Source organism: Zea mays, chromosome 2 (assembly GCF_902167145.1).
Source record: "Zea mays cultivar B73 chromosome 2, Zm-B73-REFERENCE-NAM-5.0, whole genome shotgun sequence".
Classification (NCBI taxonomy): domain Eukaryota; kingdom Viridiplantae; phylum Streptophyta; class Magnoliopsida; order Poales; family Poaceae; genus Zea; species Zea mays.
The window spans coordinates 74,348,852-74,366,030 of record NC_050097.1 but is presented as its reverse complement, the minus strand read 5'-3'; positions in this window follow the sequence as shown (position 1 = coordinate 74,366,030).

The window sequence follows — 17,179 nt, the reverse complement described above, 5'->3', positions numbered from 1 at the left end:
CTTCAGAGTTGTGCTTGAAGACTTAATTGTCTCCAAAACATCCAACACATTAACCATCCTTTTTCTTTTGGGGGTCACTGCTAGACCCTTTTGGCTTTTTGTTGCCTCAATTTTTGCTGAAGGACTTAGAACTTCTGATGTCTTTGTTTCTTCAGCCCTCGGTTCTTCTATTTTTTCCGTTGCCGGCACTTCGGCCAGCCTTTCAATTTTTGGGAGGGGAGTTGGTTCTTTAGCTTCGGTGGCCAAAGAGGTCTCACCGGCAAACTCAGGCACTGTGGCCGGTTCAATATAACGTGGCCGGTGTGTGAGAACCTTTACCCTTTTCCTCTTCGGCGCCGGCTCGCTAGGAGCGGCTGAAGCAGCTTCCTTCGCAGAAGATGTATTCTTTCTTTTTTGACCCCGCGTTGGATAATGGTAGTCGGGGTAGACAAACCCAATTGCATCAAATACTCGGTTGAGTCTCTTCTTCTTTCGGCCTCCGAAGGCCGCTGATAGTGCAGTGTCTTCGGCCTTCGAGTATAATCCAAGCAATTCATCACTTACGGCCTCAATACTTTTTAGCCAGTCATCATCTGGCTCGACGAATTTATCTCCATATTGGAATGTGTATTTTAGCCTAACTAATCCACCTTCGTCAGTTTCTCTAACGGTCTCCTTCGGCATTTCCCACTTTTCTACAAGTGGCCATATTCTAAAGGCAATGTGTTCTTGGACCAAATCCCTTGTACCAATAAAAGAGCAAACCACGCCGAAGGCTCTCTGGCATTCTTCGGCTGCTTCGTTCATTTACACCTTCGGCCTCCGAAGGCCGAAGCTTTGCCAGATAGGGCGCATAATGATATCTTTAGTATCTTCCCGTGTTTTCAAGTCATTCTTCACATAAAACCATTCCGTCATCCAGTCGCCGGGCCACCTCTTTCGAAACGTTGGCACAGGACAGCTTGACCCAGACCGGGCACCGAAGCTGTAGCAGCCAAAATTGTTGTGATACTGCTCTTTACCCCAGGGTTTTGTCTCATACAATAGCTCATGCATGTCGTAGAAACTTTTTGCATTTGGTTCTAAACCTTGGCTCCTCATGGCCCAGATGAAGATGCCCATTCTTATCATTGCTTCGGGAGTAAGTTGATGAAGGTAGATTTCAAATATCTTCAGTACTTCCACGACAAAACTGCTCAAGGGAAACCGCAGTCCAGCCTTTAAGAAGCTTCGGAAGATTACGACTTCATTCTCTTCAGGAGTAGGCACAGTCTTCTCCCCGTCATCTGCCCTCACAGTAGACAAGTCTCAAAAATATCTTCCCCTCATGTTATCAAGATGACTCTGTTTAATGCTCAATTTTCTGAAGACTGTGTGACTTGGTCGCCACGGTCGATCTTCAGAGTCTTCACCCCCACTTTCTACATCATAGCTGTCACTGTCACCAGTGTCTTCAGATAAACCCTCCAAAATCTCCCTAGTGATCTTCTCTGTATTGGTCTTTGCTATTGATTGAAGAAACCCGAGATGCATCTCCTTAGAAAGGCTCAGTTTCGATTCAGCAACAACTTTCTTATCTTCAGACATCTTCGCAAACGCTGAGAAAGTGCTCTCAAATCTGAAGCTTAAAAATTTAAAAAGCCAAGCAAGTGTTATTGCGCACAGGCTAAAAGTCGAGTGAGCAAGAGCAGATGGCAAGAAAGCGTGCCAAATAAACTCGTGGTAAGCTCTTATTTATATACCTAGTGCGTTGAAAACTGGAGGGTCCCGTTTGTCAATGACTGTTGCTATTCTAGCAAAGGGAAGGTGTTTTTTCAGACCTTCGGCTTAAGGCCTTCGTCCATGTCGCAATATGAATTTATCATTCTAGCAAATTAATATTGCGAGGGGCTATTGTTGGGGGCCTTCGGCTTCCGAAGGTCCTCAAAAACATGATTTGATAATGTTTTCCAAGTGAAATATGTGAACAGGTATCTTCGGATCCGGATCATGAGCATACAAAGCATGGTTAGGACGAAGCCTGAGCGAGACGAAGGGTGATTATGACGAAGGACAAGGTGATCACGAAGCTGTACACAGGAAAGCTTCGGCATGACAGTAGAAAAGGGGAACCGACTTAAAGATGAAAAGACAAATTAGACCTCGAAGGATTACTATAGTGTTATTGGCAAACATAAAGGGCATGAATGTAAGTTCACATGGGCTGCGTCCCTTGCCTTTAAATAGATGAACAGTATTCCCGTACTGTTCACGCTGACTCAGCATTCACTTTCCGCATCATGCCTGTACCTTTACTTTCCGTCAATCCGAAGGTACATTTATAATTTGTTATTTTAAATAGGATAGTGCAAATAAATATAAGTTGATAATAATATCTAAATTATTCTTCGTATTTGATATATGAATTCTTCTTTATTATCTATCGAGCTTACGAAGGCTTTTTGCCTTCATAACCTTCGTCCGGAATTCATTATATCCGAAGGGATATAATGTATTGAAGGACGAAGGACTTTAATATTTAACATTTTTTATGTTGCCTTGTTCTTAACTCTTAGCATTTGAGAACAAGTCCCCAACAGCCAAGCAGGGGCAGTGGTGGTCGTCGGGGTCGTGGCTTCACTCCGATCAACGGCGTACGACGCCCTGGCTCTGGTGGTTGGCAACAAAGGAAACTTCGTTGATGAAGGGCATGGCGCCATCTCTGAGGGTGGCTCACAGCAGGAGAGAAGGGCGCGAGGGCTAGAGGTTTGGGCAGGGCTCCAAGGGCGCCGCCTCGGCTTTTATAGAGAGAGGTAGAGAAGAGGGGCACCTGGGAGAGGAAGAAACGGTCGGTATTAGCGCCATTGATGGCCATACGGTGAAGGTTTCCTCATTGATGGGGAAGAAGAGGTGGGGGGAGAGAGGAGAGGCAGAGGCGCGACCGTTTCCCGCGCGGGGAGGTGACCAGTCCGGCCTGGGGTCGGGGACGAGCCAGGCGGCTCGGACGTCGAGGAGGCGGTGCGGCCTCCTGTGCCAGCCGAGTGGCGGCGAAGCCGCGCCACCACAGGCGCGCGACACGTGGCCAGGGAAGAGGAAAGGCTAGGGCGGGCCCGCCTGCAAGTGAGAGGAGGGGAGGGGGAGGTGGGCGGTGGCCGGTTGGGCCAAATTGGCCTATGCGGCTAGGGTTAGCTGTTTTTTTCTTTTTTTTCTTTCCTTTTCTATTTAAAAATGTAAATAAATATATTTTTAGATAATTCAAAAATCATAATAATTATACCAAAATTATTTATAACTAAATTATTTATATGTGGACCATTATTTCTATATTAATCAATTGGATTTTCATTAAGAAAGAAATTCTACTAAGCATCCAAAATCAAATATGAGCAAACAAAAAAAATTATTCTAGATGCAAATGAAAGTCAAACATTAGAAAGAAAATTTATTACCATAATTATCATTACTAATCTAAATGCATTATTTTTAGTTGATGGTTTTTGTGGTGTTACACTTATGGTGAGGACTCATGTGAGTGTAAGGCTTACCAAAGAGAATGGTTCAAGCTGAGCGTTGCTTTTAACAAGTTGTTCAAAATTTTATTAGCAGTTAATAAGTATAAGTAGATACCATCCCAATAAAATAAGAGACCATAATTAATAATAAACCACACAATGCAATACAAATGACAGATTAAATCCATAATTAGTCAGCCAAGAGCGTCCCAAGGAACGAGAGTCCTAAGTCACTCTTTTCCGTGAGCACGACTGATATACCAGTTTTACACTCTGCAGAGGTTGCGCCCTTTACCCACAAGTCGTGTATCCCATCTAGCCAGGGTTTGCAAGGCTCTTAGACACTTCCGAGGTGAATGGCTAGGAATCCACTACGAGTCCTTTTCAAAGTTCCACTAGCTTCAGAAAACCCGCTATGATTTCGTGAGAAGAGCGATGTAGGAATCCCTCGTCCAAAAATCCATAATTAGTCAGCCAAGAGCGTCCCATTCTACCCTTATGGTAGCACAGTTATCTCAAGTTAAGCTCCATGTTCCAATTAACACAATAGTCTTATCATGAACAAAAATTAAACCACAATAATAATGGAACATGATCCTAATTCAAATGTAATATAATCTCAAAATTAGGTAGAGCAATAGCAAGTCTACCAAATAGTTCATTTGTTTGCAAGGTGTGGGGTAAACAAAACTAGGGTAACCTATTAGGTCCCATCAAATTAACCTGAGCATGTCACATTGATTAACAAGGACATTATTAGGTAAAGAAGAGTGATCAATGGCACAACTTGCCTTATACTTGCGATAACGTGTTGTCCAGATACTGACCCAAAAGTTGGGCTTCTGATTGCCCGCCACCTCGCCTCTACTCGTAGCAATACATACAATCAAGCAAATAATGGATATGGTAACATTACATCAAAGCATATGAACAAACAACTTAAGCATATCCTACACGTCGCTACGAGGTCGTAGGTTCGAGAACCATTAAAATGGAGCTAAAACAAAGAATTTATGGATAAAACGATATTTTATGCGCAATAAATCTAATAGATGTTATCTAACCAATATTGCATTTAAACTAAGCAGGTGTTAAATTAAAATATTTGAGTTGATATTAACCATTAAAAATTATTTATGAAATACATAGGTTAGAACTACAAATTAAATTAACTAGATTATCTTGCTAATTAACATTAATTAAATAAGTAATTAATTAATTATTAATTAATTAAACTATGTGGCATAATTAAAATAATGTTATTACTACGTACGCAGAAACTAACATGAACCTAACACATCTTGAACAGATTAAAACAAATTATTTCATCTAAAAGATATCACATTTTTAATAAATTAGTAGGGCTGCAGAGAAATAGGTGACATGACACAATCTGATTGGTTAATTAATTTCATTAAAGGTAGGAAAGATTTATTTACAAATACATGACCTAGCTGTTGCCAACATATCATGATTGTACCTACTATTAAATTCATGTTGCATGATAGTTTTGCATGTAAAAGGGCCTCTGGTGTTGGTTATCTATTAGGCAGGAAGCGTCAAGCCTATTTTGTGGGAAAGACCTCTAACGTACCACTAACTTATCTTACAATCAAGGCCTTCGACCTCGCGTTGCTATTGGTCATCTCGGTTTTTTACGATGAACCGGAAGATCCGATCGACGAATCGAAAGTGCGGTGACGAAGCTATCGTCGAGCTGGTCACGTCAATGTTCTGGGTTGCCCCGGAAGATGAACAGATGGAGAGAAATTCCTCGTCGGAGATGTCGCTAGAGTTTGGGTAGGAGCCAAACTTCTACAAGCTCGTCATGGAGGCTTATGGCTCCGAGCTTAGCTGGTGGCGGGCTGTTGTGGCTTGGATGACAGCGGCGCTGCTGCGAGGCTATAGAGGAGATGAGTCTATGATTATGATTGATGGCTTGAGGTGTTATGGTTGCATGTATTTATATAGGTTAGGAGGTGGGTAGCTACATGATAAATCTAATCTTGTACTTATCTATTACAATCCCATCCTATTTTTTAGGAACTCTAACAAACTCAAAACCAAATCCGTTACATGACAGATCTAATCTGGTACTTATCTCTTACAATCCTATCTTAGGTGGGTGATTACATGACATATCTAATGTGGTACTTATCTGTTACAATCATATCCTATATGTTATGAACTATAACTTATCTCTTTTATTTTAATAATATTATTGTTAATTTATACTAATCATATTAGACATTCAATTTAAATAAATCTTAGAATATATTTTTATATAAATTTTTAAATTAATTTTTGGGTGTTATACGCGAGCTGAAAGGAGTATTTTCTTAAATATCTTATTGCGATATCCTAATTTGTATCAACTTTACCTAAAGGACACCATGTACGAACAAACCAACCAAACATACATCGATCGATTATATTAGCTTAGATTTCTAATTTCTGCTTTCTATTTTAAATTTAAAATTCAAGTTTAATTTAGAGCTAAGTTAAATTTTCTGTTTCAAGCATAAATTGCAACAAACAAAAACACAACATGATTTATGCAAAGCATTTTTATTAATTAATTTATCCATTTAAGCAAATGAAAATCACTAGATGTTGGTCACTTGTTCTCAAATGCTATAAATCAAGAATAAGGCAACACACTTGTCAATGATCAAAGACCTTCGTCTTTCGAAACATTATTTCCTCTCGGATATAATGATCTTCAGACGAAGGTCATGAAGGACATAACTTCATCATTTCAGTATATAAACATGAATGTAAATAAGAAAGTGAAGGAACACAAAGGAATAAAAGTAATAATAATTATGCATCAATGATCTATTTATTCTTGTAGTCCATAAGCATGAATAAACATCAACAATATTCATATTACATTGGTACCTTCGGCTTGCCAAAAGGTGAGGGAGCGAGAATGACGCGAGAGTGATTACAATCCAGCATGAACAGTATGGTGTTACTGTTTATCTATTTATAGGCATGAGACGCTGCCCGGATAAAAGTACATTTATGTCCCTGGTAACTATCTATAATCTTAACATGAATTGTTAAGGACTGTATGGTCTTTATCCTCTTTCAGTCGTTATCATACTTGAGCTTCGTCAATATGTCCAGCCAAACTCCTTTGGCTTCTAGCTTTGTCGCCCATTCTTTATTTCCCTTCGTTCTGTCATAAGAGAAGTTCTCCATCCCAAAGCCAAAGCTTCTTGTAACTATTCATAATCATGCTGAGAACATATGGTTAGTCACATTTTTGAGGACCTTCAGAAGAGGAAGGCCCCAATAGTAGCCCCTCGCAGTATTAATTTGTTTCCTTGTAACAAATTTAGACTGCGACGTGAACGAAGGCCTTTAGCCGAAGGTCCGAAAAAACACCTTCCTTTTGCTAGAATAGCGAACGACACTGACATGCCAGACCCACCAAATCGTGGGGTGCTAGGCATATAAATAGGAGCTCGTATTGAAAGCGTTTCTTGTGCCATTTCAGTTGCTTACACTTACTCGCCATTTTAAACTTTCTTTCTTTGTCGAGTTTTGATCAAATTCTAAGCTTCGGCATTTCAACAAGGTTTCATTTGATGGCTGTTGGAACTTGCTCTCAGCGGCAAGGAGGCCAACAAGGGTGAACGGTGGTGACAACAGGGTTACGTGCTCGGGGGCAATAGCTCTGTTAATCTAGCCTCTCACGGGCACTGTGCGAGGGTATTTATAGGTATCTGAGTGCCCAGCGCCTTGTGTTAAGGACGCATGTGCCCTCAGACACCTAGTTTATCCCCAGAATATTCCCATAAAGCAGGGTTACAAGCTGTAATTACAAGAATGCCTTTACAAACTAGGCCCGTAACACAAAGGCGGCCACGCGGGGCCCGTTACAATGGGCCAGATCGCACGTGGGCCTCAGAGCAGGACGAGGCCGTGCTCCGGGGAGACGTCACCGCAGGCCTTCGTCTGGTGCTGAATGAAGCGAAGGGCGTCCCTGCCCGTTTTGTCTTTGTCAGACCAGCGACTGCAGCGAAAGGCGTCGAGCGAAGGGTGGCGTCTTTGCCTTCGCCCCAACAATGGCTGACGAGAAGAAGACTGTCGACCCGACGATGTCCGAGTTTTACGAAGCTATGGAAAGAACAAATGCAGAAAAGATTGCGCATGAGACACTAGCTGGGATATCTGAGGGTTCAAGTGATAGTGAAGACTTTGATGCAGAAAGTGAGAATGAGGGTGCCGAAGATTGGCCCTGGAGACCAAGCCATGTTGTCTTCGGGAAGTCAACGATCAAGCAAGGACAAATTGATGCAATGAGGGGAAGGTACTTCCGTGACATTTCTATTATGAGGGCTGGAGGGGAGAATAATGTCCCTCTGCACGAAGCTGATGAGGTGGTCGTCTATAGAAGCTTCATGAAAGCAGGGCTTCGGTTTCCTCTGGATAAGGTGCTGGTTAAAGTCCTAAAAACTTTCGAAATTTACCTTCATCAGCTTACTCCCAAAGCCATGATCAAGATGAGGATCTATATTTGGGCCATGAGGAGCCAAGGGTTAGAACCAAATGCAAAATGCTTCTGCAACATGCATGAATTGTCTTATGAGACAAAGGCCATCGGAAAAAAGCAATATCACAACAACTTCGGTTTCTATGGCTTCGTAAACCACTCTGAGGTGAGCAACCCAGTTCCAATATTTCGCAAGAGATGGCCGGGGGCCTGGATGCAAGAATGGTTCTATGTGAAAAATGATCTGGTTGAAAGGGAAGACATCAAGGGGATTATCCAACGACCTATATGGTCTCACTTCGGCATTAGAAGACCATCCCTTGCCCTTGGGAACAACATACAAGCGTGCCAAGCTGCTTTTAACATTGTATGCACTTACATAGGCACCAGGGACTTAGTCCAGGAGCATATTGCTTATAAAGTGTGGCCACTCGGAAGTGGGTGGGAGATGCCTAAGGAGGCTGCTACTGGGTCTAGCCAAGGTGGCTTAATTTACTTGAAGTATACGTTCAAATATAGGAGCCAATTTGATGAGCCAAATGACGACTGGCTAGATGCCATTGAAGCAACCAGCGATGAATTGCTTGGTGCTTATTCAAGGGCCAAAGATGATGCTATGACAGCAGCCTTTGGGGGCCGAGGCAAAAAGAGGCTGAATAGAGTTTTTGATGTCATTGGTTTTATATACCCAGATTGCTGTTATCCTTCGCGAAAGCAAGGAAAGAAAAAGAAGAGCTACTTCTTCGGCGATCTCTAATACGCCGAAGCCGAAAAAAGTTAAGGTTTTGACACATCGCCCCAAGCGCGCTGAGACGACCAAAGAGCCAAGGCCTGTTGAAGAGTCTTCTGTTTTTTAGTCAAGACACTCTGCTCCTGCCGAAGCTAAGACAGAATTGGCCAAAAAGCCAAAACCGAAGATAGAAGTGGAGCAGCTGAAGGCTTTGAGTCTGTTGCAAGAGATAGAGCTATCGAAGGTACCAAAGATTGCTGCAATAACTCCAAAGAGGAGGAGAATGGCCAGTGTACTAGACGCTGTTATAGAATCTTTAAGGGCGTCAACTCCTGCCTCAGCACCTGATGCAGTGGGCGAAGCCCTAAAGAAATCTAGCAAAGCTATCATGGCGCAGACCACTGCTAAAGCTGGATCGCCAGTCCTCGCCGAAGCAAGATCTTCAGAGGCTGTTGAAGAAGGTACCGAAACAAGACCTTCGAAGGTTGCCGGAGCACCATTAATGTTGGAAAAAGAAGGTGCTGCTGAAGAATCTGAATCTCCTGCCCCCAGAGCGCCTACTGAAGAATTGGTGAAAGGGAAATGTGCCCTTGGGCCATTTCTAAGTATTTTGGTGTTTGAGTGCCAACACAAGTGCTTAAGTGTTAATCTATGCCAATTGTTGGACAAAGTTCAAATCAAGAGTAAAGGTATGTTTCTAAGACTTAGTACATTGTTTTAGAGACTAATGTATTGTGTCTAAGTGCTAGAAATAGGAAAAGACCAATTTGGAAAAGACTTGGCTATGCAGCCAAGACTCTGCGCAGTCTGGGTGCACCGGACTGTCCGGTGGTGCACCGGACAGTGTCCGGTGCGCCAGGCTAGCGACTGTCAACTGGCTACTCTCGGGAAGCGATCAACAACGTACGGCTATAAATCACCGGACTGTCCGGTGGTGCACCGGACTGTCCGGTGAGCTATTCATAGGCGAAGTCGTCGCTCTCGAGAAGTGATTAACGACGTACGGCTATAAATCACTGGACTGCCGCACCGGACAGTGTCCGGTGCGCTAGGCGACATAAGGCAAGAATTGCCTTCCTGGAATGCTCTCAACGGCTCCTAGCTGCCTTGGGGCTATAAAAAGGGCCCCTAGGCGCATGGAGGAGTACACCAAGCATTCTCTAAGCATTCCTAAGCACCAAGACTTCAATTCCGCGCATTCGATCCTTTGTGATAGCAACTAGAGCTCTGTTTGAGTAGAGAACTCTTTGAGTTGTGTTGAGAGCTCGTGTTGTGACTTGTGTGCGTGTGTTGCTCTGATTTTGTGTCTTGTGTGCGTTGCTCATCCCATCCTTACTTCCGTGCTTCTTTGTGAACATCTTTGTAAGGGCGAGAGGCTCCAAGTTATGGAGATTCCTCACAAGCGGGATATAGTAAAGTGAAAGCAAAACACCGTGGTATTCAAGTGGGTCTTTGGACCGCTTGAGAGGGGTTGAGTGCAACCCTCGTCCGTTGGGACGCCACAACGTGGAGTAGGCAAGTATTGGACTTGGCCGAACCACGGGATAAACCACTGTGCCATCTCTGTGTTGATCTCTTTGTGGTTATTGTGTTTTGCTAAGACTCCTCTCTAGCCACTTGGCCTTATTGTGCTAACTTCTAATCAAGTTTTTGTGGCACTAAGTTTCAAGCTTTACAGGATCACCTATTCACCCCCTCTCTAGGTGCTCTCAATTGGTATCGGAGCTGTTATCTTCACGTGAGGGACTAATCACCCGAAGAGATGGATCCTAAGGGCAAGGGGATGGTGGTCAATGATAAGGAGAAGGAGTCCTTCATCAATGATCCAAAGGATGACAAGGCTACTAACTCGGGGTCAGGCCACAAAAGAAAAGACGGAAGGAAGAAGAAAACAAGACGCATCAAGGAGATAATCTACTACGACAGCGACGAATCTTCCTCTTCCCAAAAGGATGACGACAACAACTACGAGAAAAGGAAGACGGTTAATTCAAACTTTTCCTTTGATTATTCTCGTATTCCGCAAAGTTCCAATGCTCATTTGCTTTCCATTCCCCTCGGCAAACCCCCTCACTTTGATGGAGAGGACTACGGATTTTGGAGTCACAAAATGCGTAGCCACTTGTTCTCTCTCCATCCAAGTATCTGGGAGATAGTAGAAAATGGAATGCACTTTGATAGTACGGACAGTCCCATGTTCATTAATGAGCAAATTCACAAAAATGCACAAGCTACTACTGTTCTTCTAGCTTCATTGTGCAAGGATGAATACCATAAGGTGAGCGGCTTGGATAACGCCAAGCAGATTTGGGACACCCTCAAGATCTCACATGAGGGGAACGACATCACCATGCTCACCAAAACGGAGTTGGTGGAGGGCGAACTTGGGAGATTCGCAATGATCAGGGGCGAGGAGCCAACCCAAACATACAACCGGCTTAAGATCCTCATCAACAAAATAAGGAGCTATGGAAGCACGCGATGGACGGACCACGACGTCGTCTGCCTAATGCTAAGGCCTTTTACTGTCCTCGATCCACATCTTGTGAACAATATTCGTGAGAATCCTAGGTACACCAAGATGTCGCCCGAGGAGATACTTGGAAAGTTCGTAAGCGGGCGGATGATGATCAAGGAGGCTAGATACGTTGATGATGCGTTGAATGGCCCAATCCAAGAGCCTCAAACCATTGCTCTCAAAGCAACGAGGAGCAAGGAGGCGCTACCTAGCAAGGTGGTGCAAGTTGAGGCGGCCGGGCTTAATGATGAAGAAATGGCCCTCATCATCAAGCGTTTCAAGACGGTGCTAAAGGGTCGCAAGGGGCATCCCAACAAGAACAAGACAAAGGGGAAGCGCTCATGCTTCAAATGTGGTAAGATTGGTCATTTTATTGCTAATTGTCCCGATAATGATAGTGACCAGGAACAAGGGAACAAGAGGCAAAAGAAGAAGACTTACAAGAAGGCTAAGGGCGAGGCACACCTTGGTAAGGAGTGGGACTCGGATTGTTCGTCATCCGACTCCGACAATGAAGGACTCGCCGCCATCGCCTTCAACAAATCGTTCCTCTTCCTCAACGAGCATCACACCTGCCTCATGGCAAGGGAAAAGAAGGTAAGCACTCGTGATACTAGTACTTACGCTTTCTCAAGTGATGAAGAATCTAGCGATGATGAAATAGACTATTCATGTTTATTCAAGGGCCTAGATAGAACTAAGGTTGATAAGATTAATGAATTAATTGATGCCTTGAATGATAAGAATAGGTTATTAGAAAAGCAAGAGGATCTTTTGTATGAAGAACATGATAAGTTTGTAGAGGCACAAAAATCCCTTGCTTTAGAAATTAAAAGGAATGAAATGCTCTCTTGTGAATTGTCTACATGCCATGACTCTATTTCTAGCTTAAAGAGCATAAATGATGATTTGAATCCTAAGTTAGAAATAGCTAATAAATCAACATCTTGTGTAGAACATGTTGCAATTTGCAATAGGTGTAAAGATTTTAATGTTGATGCTTGTAGTGAACACCTAGTTTCAATTTCTAAATTGAATGATGAAGTGGCTAGTCTTAATGCCCAACTTAAGACTAGCAAGAGTGAATTTGACAAAGTAAAATTTGCAAGGGATGCCTACACGATTGGTAGACACCCCTCAATTAAGGATGGTCTTGGCTTCAAGAGGGAAGTCAAGAACTTAACAAGCCATAAGGCTTCCATCTCCGCCAAGGAGAAAGGGAAGGCCCCTATGGCTAGTAGTACTCAAAAGAACCATGCTTTCATGTATCATGATAGGAGACATTCTAGGAATGCTTATAGAAGTTATGATGCTTTTGATTCTCATGCCATGTTTGCTTCTAGTTCTTCTATTATGCATGATAGAAATTTGGCTAGGAAAAATGCTATGCCTAGAAGAAATGTTGTTCATGTTCCTAGAAAAGTAAACAATGGACCTTCTACAATTTTTCATACTTGCAATGCTTCCTTTGCTATTTGTTGAAAGGATAAGAAGGTAATTGCTTGGAAGTTAGGGGCAAGATGCAAGGGAGATAAAACTTGCATTTGGGTCCCTAAGACCATTGTGACTAACCTTGTAGGACCCAACAAGAGTTGGATACCTAAAACCCAAGCCTAAATTTGCCTTGCAGGTTTATGCATCCGGGGGTTCAAGCTGGATTATCGACAGCGGATGCACAAACCACATGACGGGGGAAAAGAAGATGTTCACCTCCTACATCAAGAACAAAGATTCCCAAGACTCAATCATATTCGGTGACGGGAATCAAGGCAAGGTGAAAGGGTTAGGAAAAATAGCTATTTCATCCGAGCACTCCATTTCCAATGTGTTTTTAGTTGAGTCGCTTGGATATAACTTGTTGTCTATTAGTCAATTATGCAATATGGGATATAACTGCTTATTCACAAATGTAGATGTGTCTGTCTTTAGAAGGAGTGATGGTTCATTAGCTTTTAAGGGTGTATTAGACGACAAACTCTATTTAGTTGATTTTGCAAAAGAGGAGGCCGGTCTAGATGCATGCTTAATTGCTAAGACTAGCATGGGCTGGCTGTAGCATCGCCGCTTAGCACATGTAGGGATGAAGAACCTTCACAAGCTTCTAAAGGGAGAACACGTGATAGGTCTAACTAATGTAACTTTCGAAAAAGATAGATCTTGTGCAGCTTGTCAAGCAGGTAAACAGGTGGGAAGCTCTCATCATACCAAAAATGTGATGACCACATCAAGACCTTTGGAGTTGCTTCATATGGACCTCTTCGGACCCGTCGCCTATCTAAGCATAGGAGGAAGTAAGTATGGTCTTGTTATAGTTGATGATTTTTCTTGCTTCACTTGGGTATTCTTTTTGCAGGATAAATCTGAAACCCAAGGGGCCCTCAAGCGCTTCCTAAGAAGAGCTCAAAATGAGTTTGAGCTCAAGGTGAAGAAGATAAGGAGCGACAACGGGTCCGAGTTCAAGAACCTTCAAGTGGAGGAGTACCTTGAGGAGGAAGGGATCAAGCACGAGTTCTCCGCTCCCTACACACCACAACAAAATGGTGTGGTAGAGAGGAAGAACAGGACGCTCATAGACATGGCGAGGACGATGCTTGGAGAGTTCAAGACCCTCGAGCGGTTTTGGTCGGAAGCCGTGAACACGGCTTGCCACGCCATCAACCGGGTCTACCTTCACTGCCTCCTCAAGAAGACTTCGTATGAGCTTCTAACCGGTAACAAACCCAATGTGTCTTACTTTCGTGTATTTGGGAGCAAATGCTATATTCTAGTGAAGAAAGGTAGAAATTCTAAGTTTGCTCCCAAAGCTGTAGAAGGGTTTTTGTTAGGTTATGACTCAAATACAAAGGCGTATAGAGTCTTCAACAAATCATCGGGTTTGGTTGAAGTCTCTAGCGACGTTGTATTTGATGAGACTAATGGCTCTCCAAGAGAGCAAGTTGTTGATCTTGACGATGTAGATGAAGAAGACGTTCCAACGGACGCAATACGCACCATGGCGATTGGAGATGTGCGGCCATAGGAACAAAAGGAGCAAGATCAACCTTCTTCCTCAACAATGGTGCATCCCCCAACTCAAGACGATGAACAAGTTCATCAAGAAGAGGAGTGTGATCAAGGGGGAGCACAAGATGATCATGTGATGGAGGAAGAAGCACAACCGGCACCTCCAACCCAAGTTCGAGCGACGATTCAAAGGAATCATCCTGTCAACCAAATTTTGGGTGACATTAGCAAGGGAGTAACTACTCGTTCTAGATTAGTTAATTTTTGTGAGCATTACTCCTTTGTCTCTTCTATTGAGCCTTTCAGGGTAGAAGAGGCCTTGCTAGATCCGGACTGGGTGTTGGCCATGCAAGAAGAGCTCAACAATTTCAAGAGAAATGAAGTTTGGACACTGGTGCCTCGTCCCAAGCAAAATGTTGTGGGAACCAAGTGGGTGTTCCACAACAAACAAGACGAGCACGGGGTGGTGACAAGGAACAAGGCTCGACTTGTGGCAAAAGGTTATGCCCAAGTCGTAGGTTTGGACTTTGAGGAGACTTTTGCTCCTGTGGCTAGGCTAGAGTCCATTCGTATTTTGCTAGCATATGCCGCTCACCATTCTTTCAGGTTGTTCCAAATGGATGTGAAGAGCGCTTTCCTCAACGGGCCAATCAAGGAGGAGGTGTACGTGGAGCAAGCCCCAAGAGCATGGTATGAATGCCTTAGAGACTTTTTAATTGCTAATGCTTTCAAGGTTGGGAAAGCCGATCCAACTTTATTCACTAGGACTTGTGATGGTGACTTATTTGTGTGCCAAATTTATGTCGATGACATAATATTTGGCTCTACTACCAAAAGTCTTGTGAAGAGTTTAGCAGGGTGATGACTCAAAAGTTTGAGATGTCGATGATGGGCGAGTTGAACTACTTCCTTAAGTTCCAAGTGAAGCAACTCAAGGACGACACCTTCATCTCCCAAACGAAGTACATGCAAGACTTGCTAAAACGGTTTGGGATGAAGGACGCCAAGCCCGCAAAGACTCCGATGGGAACTGACGGACACGTCGACCTCAACAAAGGAGGTAAGTCCGTTGATCAAAAAGCATACCGGTCCATGCTAGGTTCTTTGCTTTATTTATGCGCTAGTAGACCGGATATTATGCTTAGTGTATGCATGTGTGCTAGATTTCAATCCGATCCAAAGGAGTGTCACTTAGTGGCTGTGAAGCGAATTCTTAGATATTTAGTCGCTACGCCTTGCTTCGGGATCTGGTATCCAAAGGGGTCTACCTTTGACTTAATTGGATATTCAGACTCCGATTATGCTGGATGTAAGGTCGATAGTAAGAGTACATCAAGGACGTGCCAATTTTTAGGAAGGTCCCTGGTGTCATGGAGTTGTAAGAAAAAAACTTCCGTTGCCCTATCCACCGCTGAGGCCGAGTATGTTGCCGCAGGACAGTGTTGCGCACAACTACTTTGGATGAGGCAAACCCTCCGGGACTTTGGCTACAATCTGAGCAAAGTCCCACTCCTATGTGACAATGAGAGTGCTATCTGCATAGCGGACAATCCTATTGAGCACAGCCGCACAAAGCACATTGACATCCGACATCACTTTTTGAGAGACCACCAGCAAAAGGGAGATATCGAAGTGTTTTATATTAGCACCGAGAACCAGCTATCCGATATCTTTACCAAGCCTTTAGATGAGAAGACCTTTTGCAGGCTGCGTAGTGAGCTAAATGTCTTAGATTCGCGGAACTTGGATTGATGTGTAGCATGCATGTGTATTATGCTTTGATCATGTTCCTTATGCATTTTGTTATGGTGCTCAAGTTGTACAAACACTCCCCGGATCTCAAAAGTCCATGTGTGAGTGATGCACATATTTAGGGGGAGATGTGCTACAACTTGACCCTTTGAGACTAATTGTGTGCTTGAGTTTGCTTGATTTAGTCTCAAAGGTGGAATGGAAGGGAAAGGTGGACTTGGACCATGCAAGACTTCCACTGCACTCCGATGAGAGGGTAACTCACTCCAAGTTCATCTCCATATTCTTATTGCCTTTGTACTCTTATTTGAAGATTTTGGTGAGGCAATGAGGTTTAAGGGCCAAGATTGATCCCGTTTTGGTGCTTGATGCCAAAGGGGGAGAAAATAAGGCCAAAGCAATCAATGGATCAGCTACCACTTGAGAATTTTGAAAATAGTAGAATAGAGATTTTGGTTTGTCAAAACTCTCTTGTTGTCTCTTTTGTCAAAAGTTGGCTTCTTGTGGGGAGAATAGTTGATTATGGGAAAAAGGGGGAGTTTTTGAAATCTTTGATCAATTTCTCTTGGAACAACTCTCTTTATGTCTCAACAAGTGTGTTTGACTTAGAGATAGGAAATTGAGGTTGATTTGCAAAAACAAAACCAAGTGGTGGCAAAGAATGATCCAAATATGCCAAATTTGAATCAAAACAAATTTGTGTTCTCATTTGCATTGATGTTGCACTTCTTTAGTTGCTTTTTTGTTGTGTTGGCATAAATCACCAAAAAAGGGGGAGATTGAAAGGGAAATGTGCCCTTGGGCCATTTCTAAGTATTTTGGTGTTTGAGTGCCAACACAAGTGCTTAAGTGTTAATCTATGCCAATTGTTGGACAAAGTGCAAATCAAGAGTAAAGGTATGTTTCTAAGACTTAGTACATTGTTTTAGAGACTAATGTATTGTCTCTAAGTGCTAGAAACAGGAAAAGACCAATTTGGAAAAGACTTGGCTATGCAGCCAAGACTCTGCGCAGTCTGGGTGCACCGGACTGTCCGGTGATGCACCGGACAGTGTCCGGTGCACCAGGCAGGCGACTGTCAACTGGCTGCTCTCGGGAAGCGATAAACGGCGTACGGCTATAAATCACCGGACTGTCCGGTGAGCTATTCACAGGCGAAGTCGTCGCTCTCGAGAAGTGATTAACGACGTACGACTATAAAT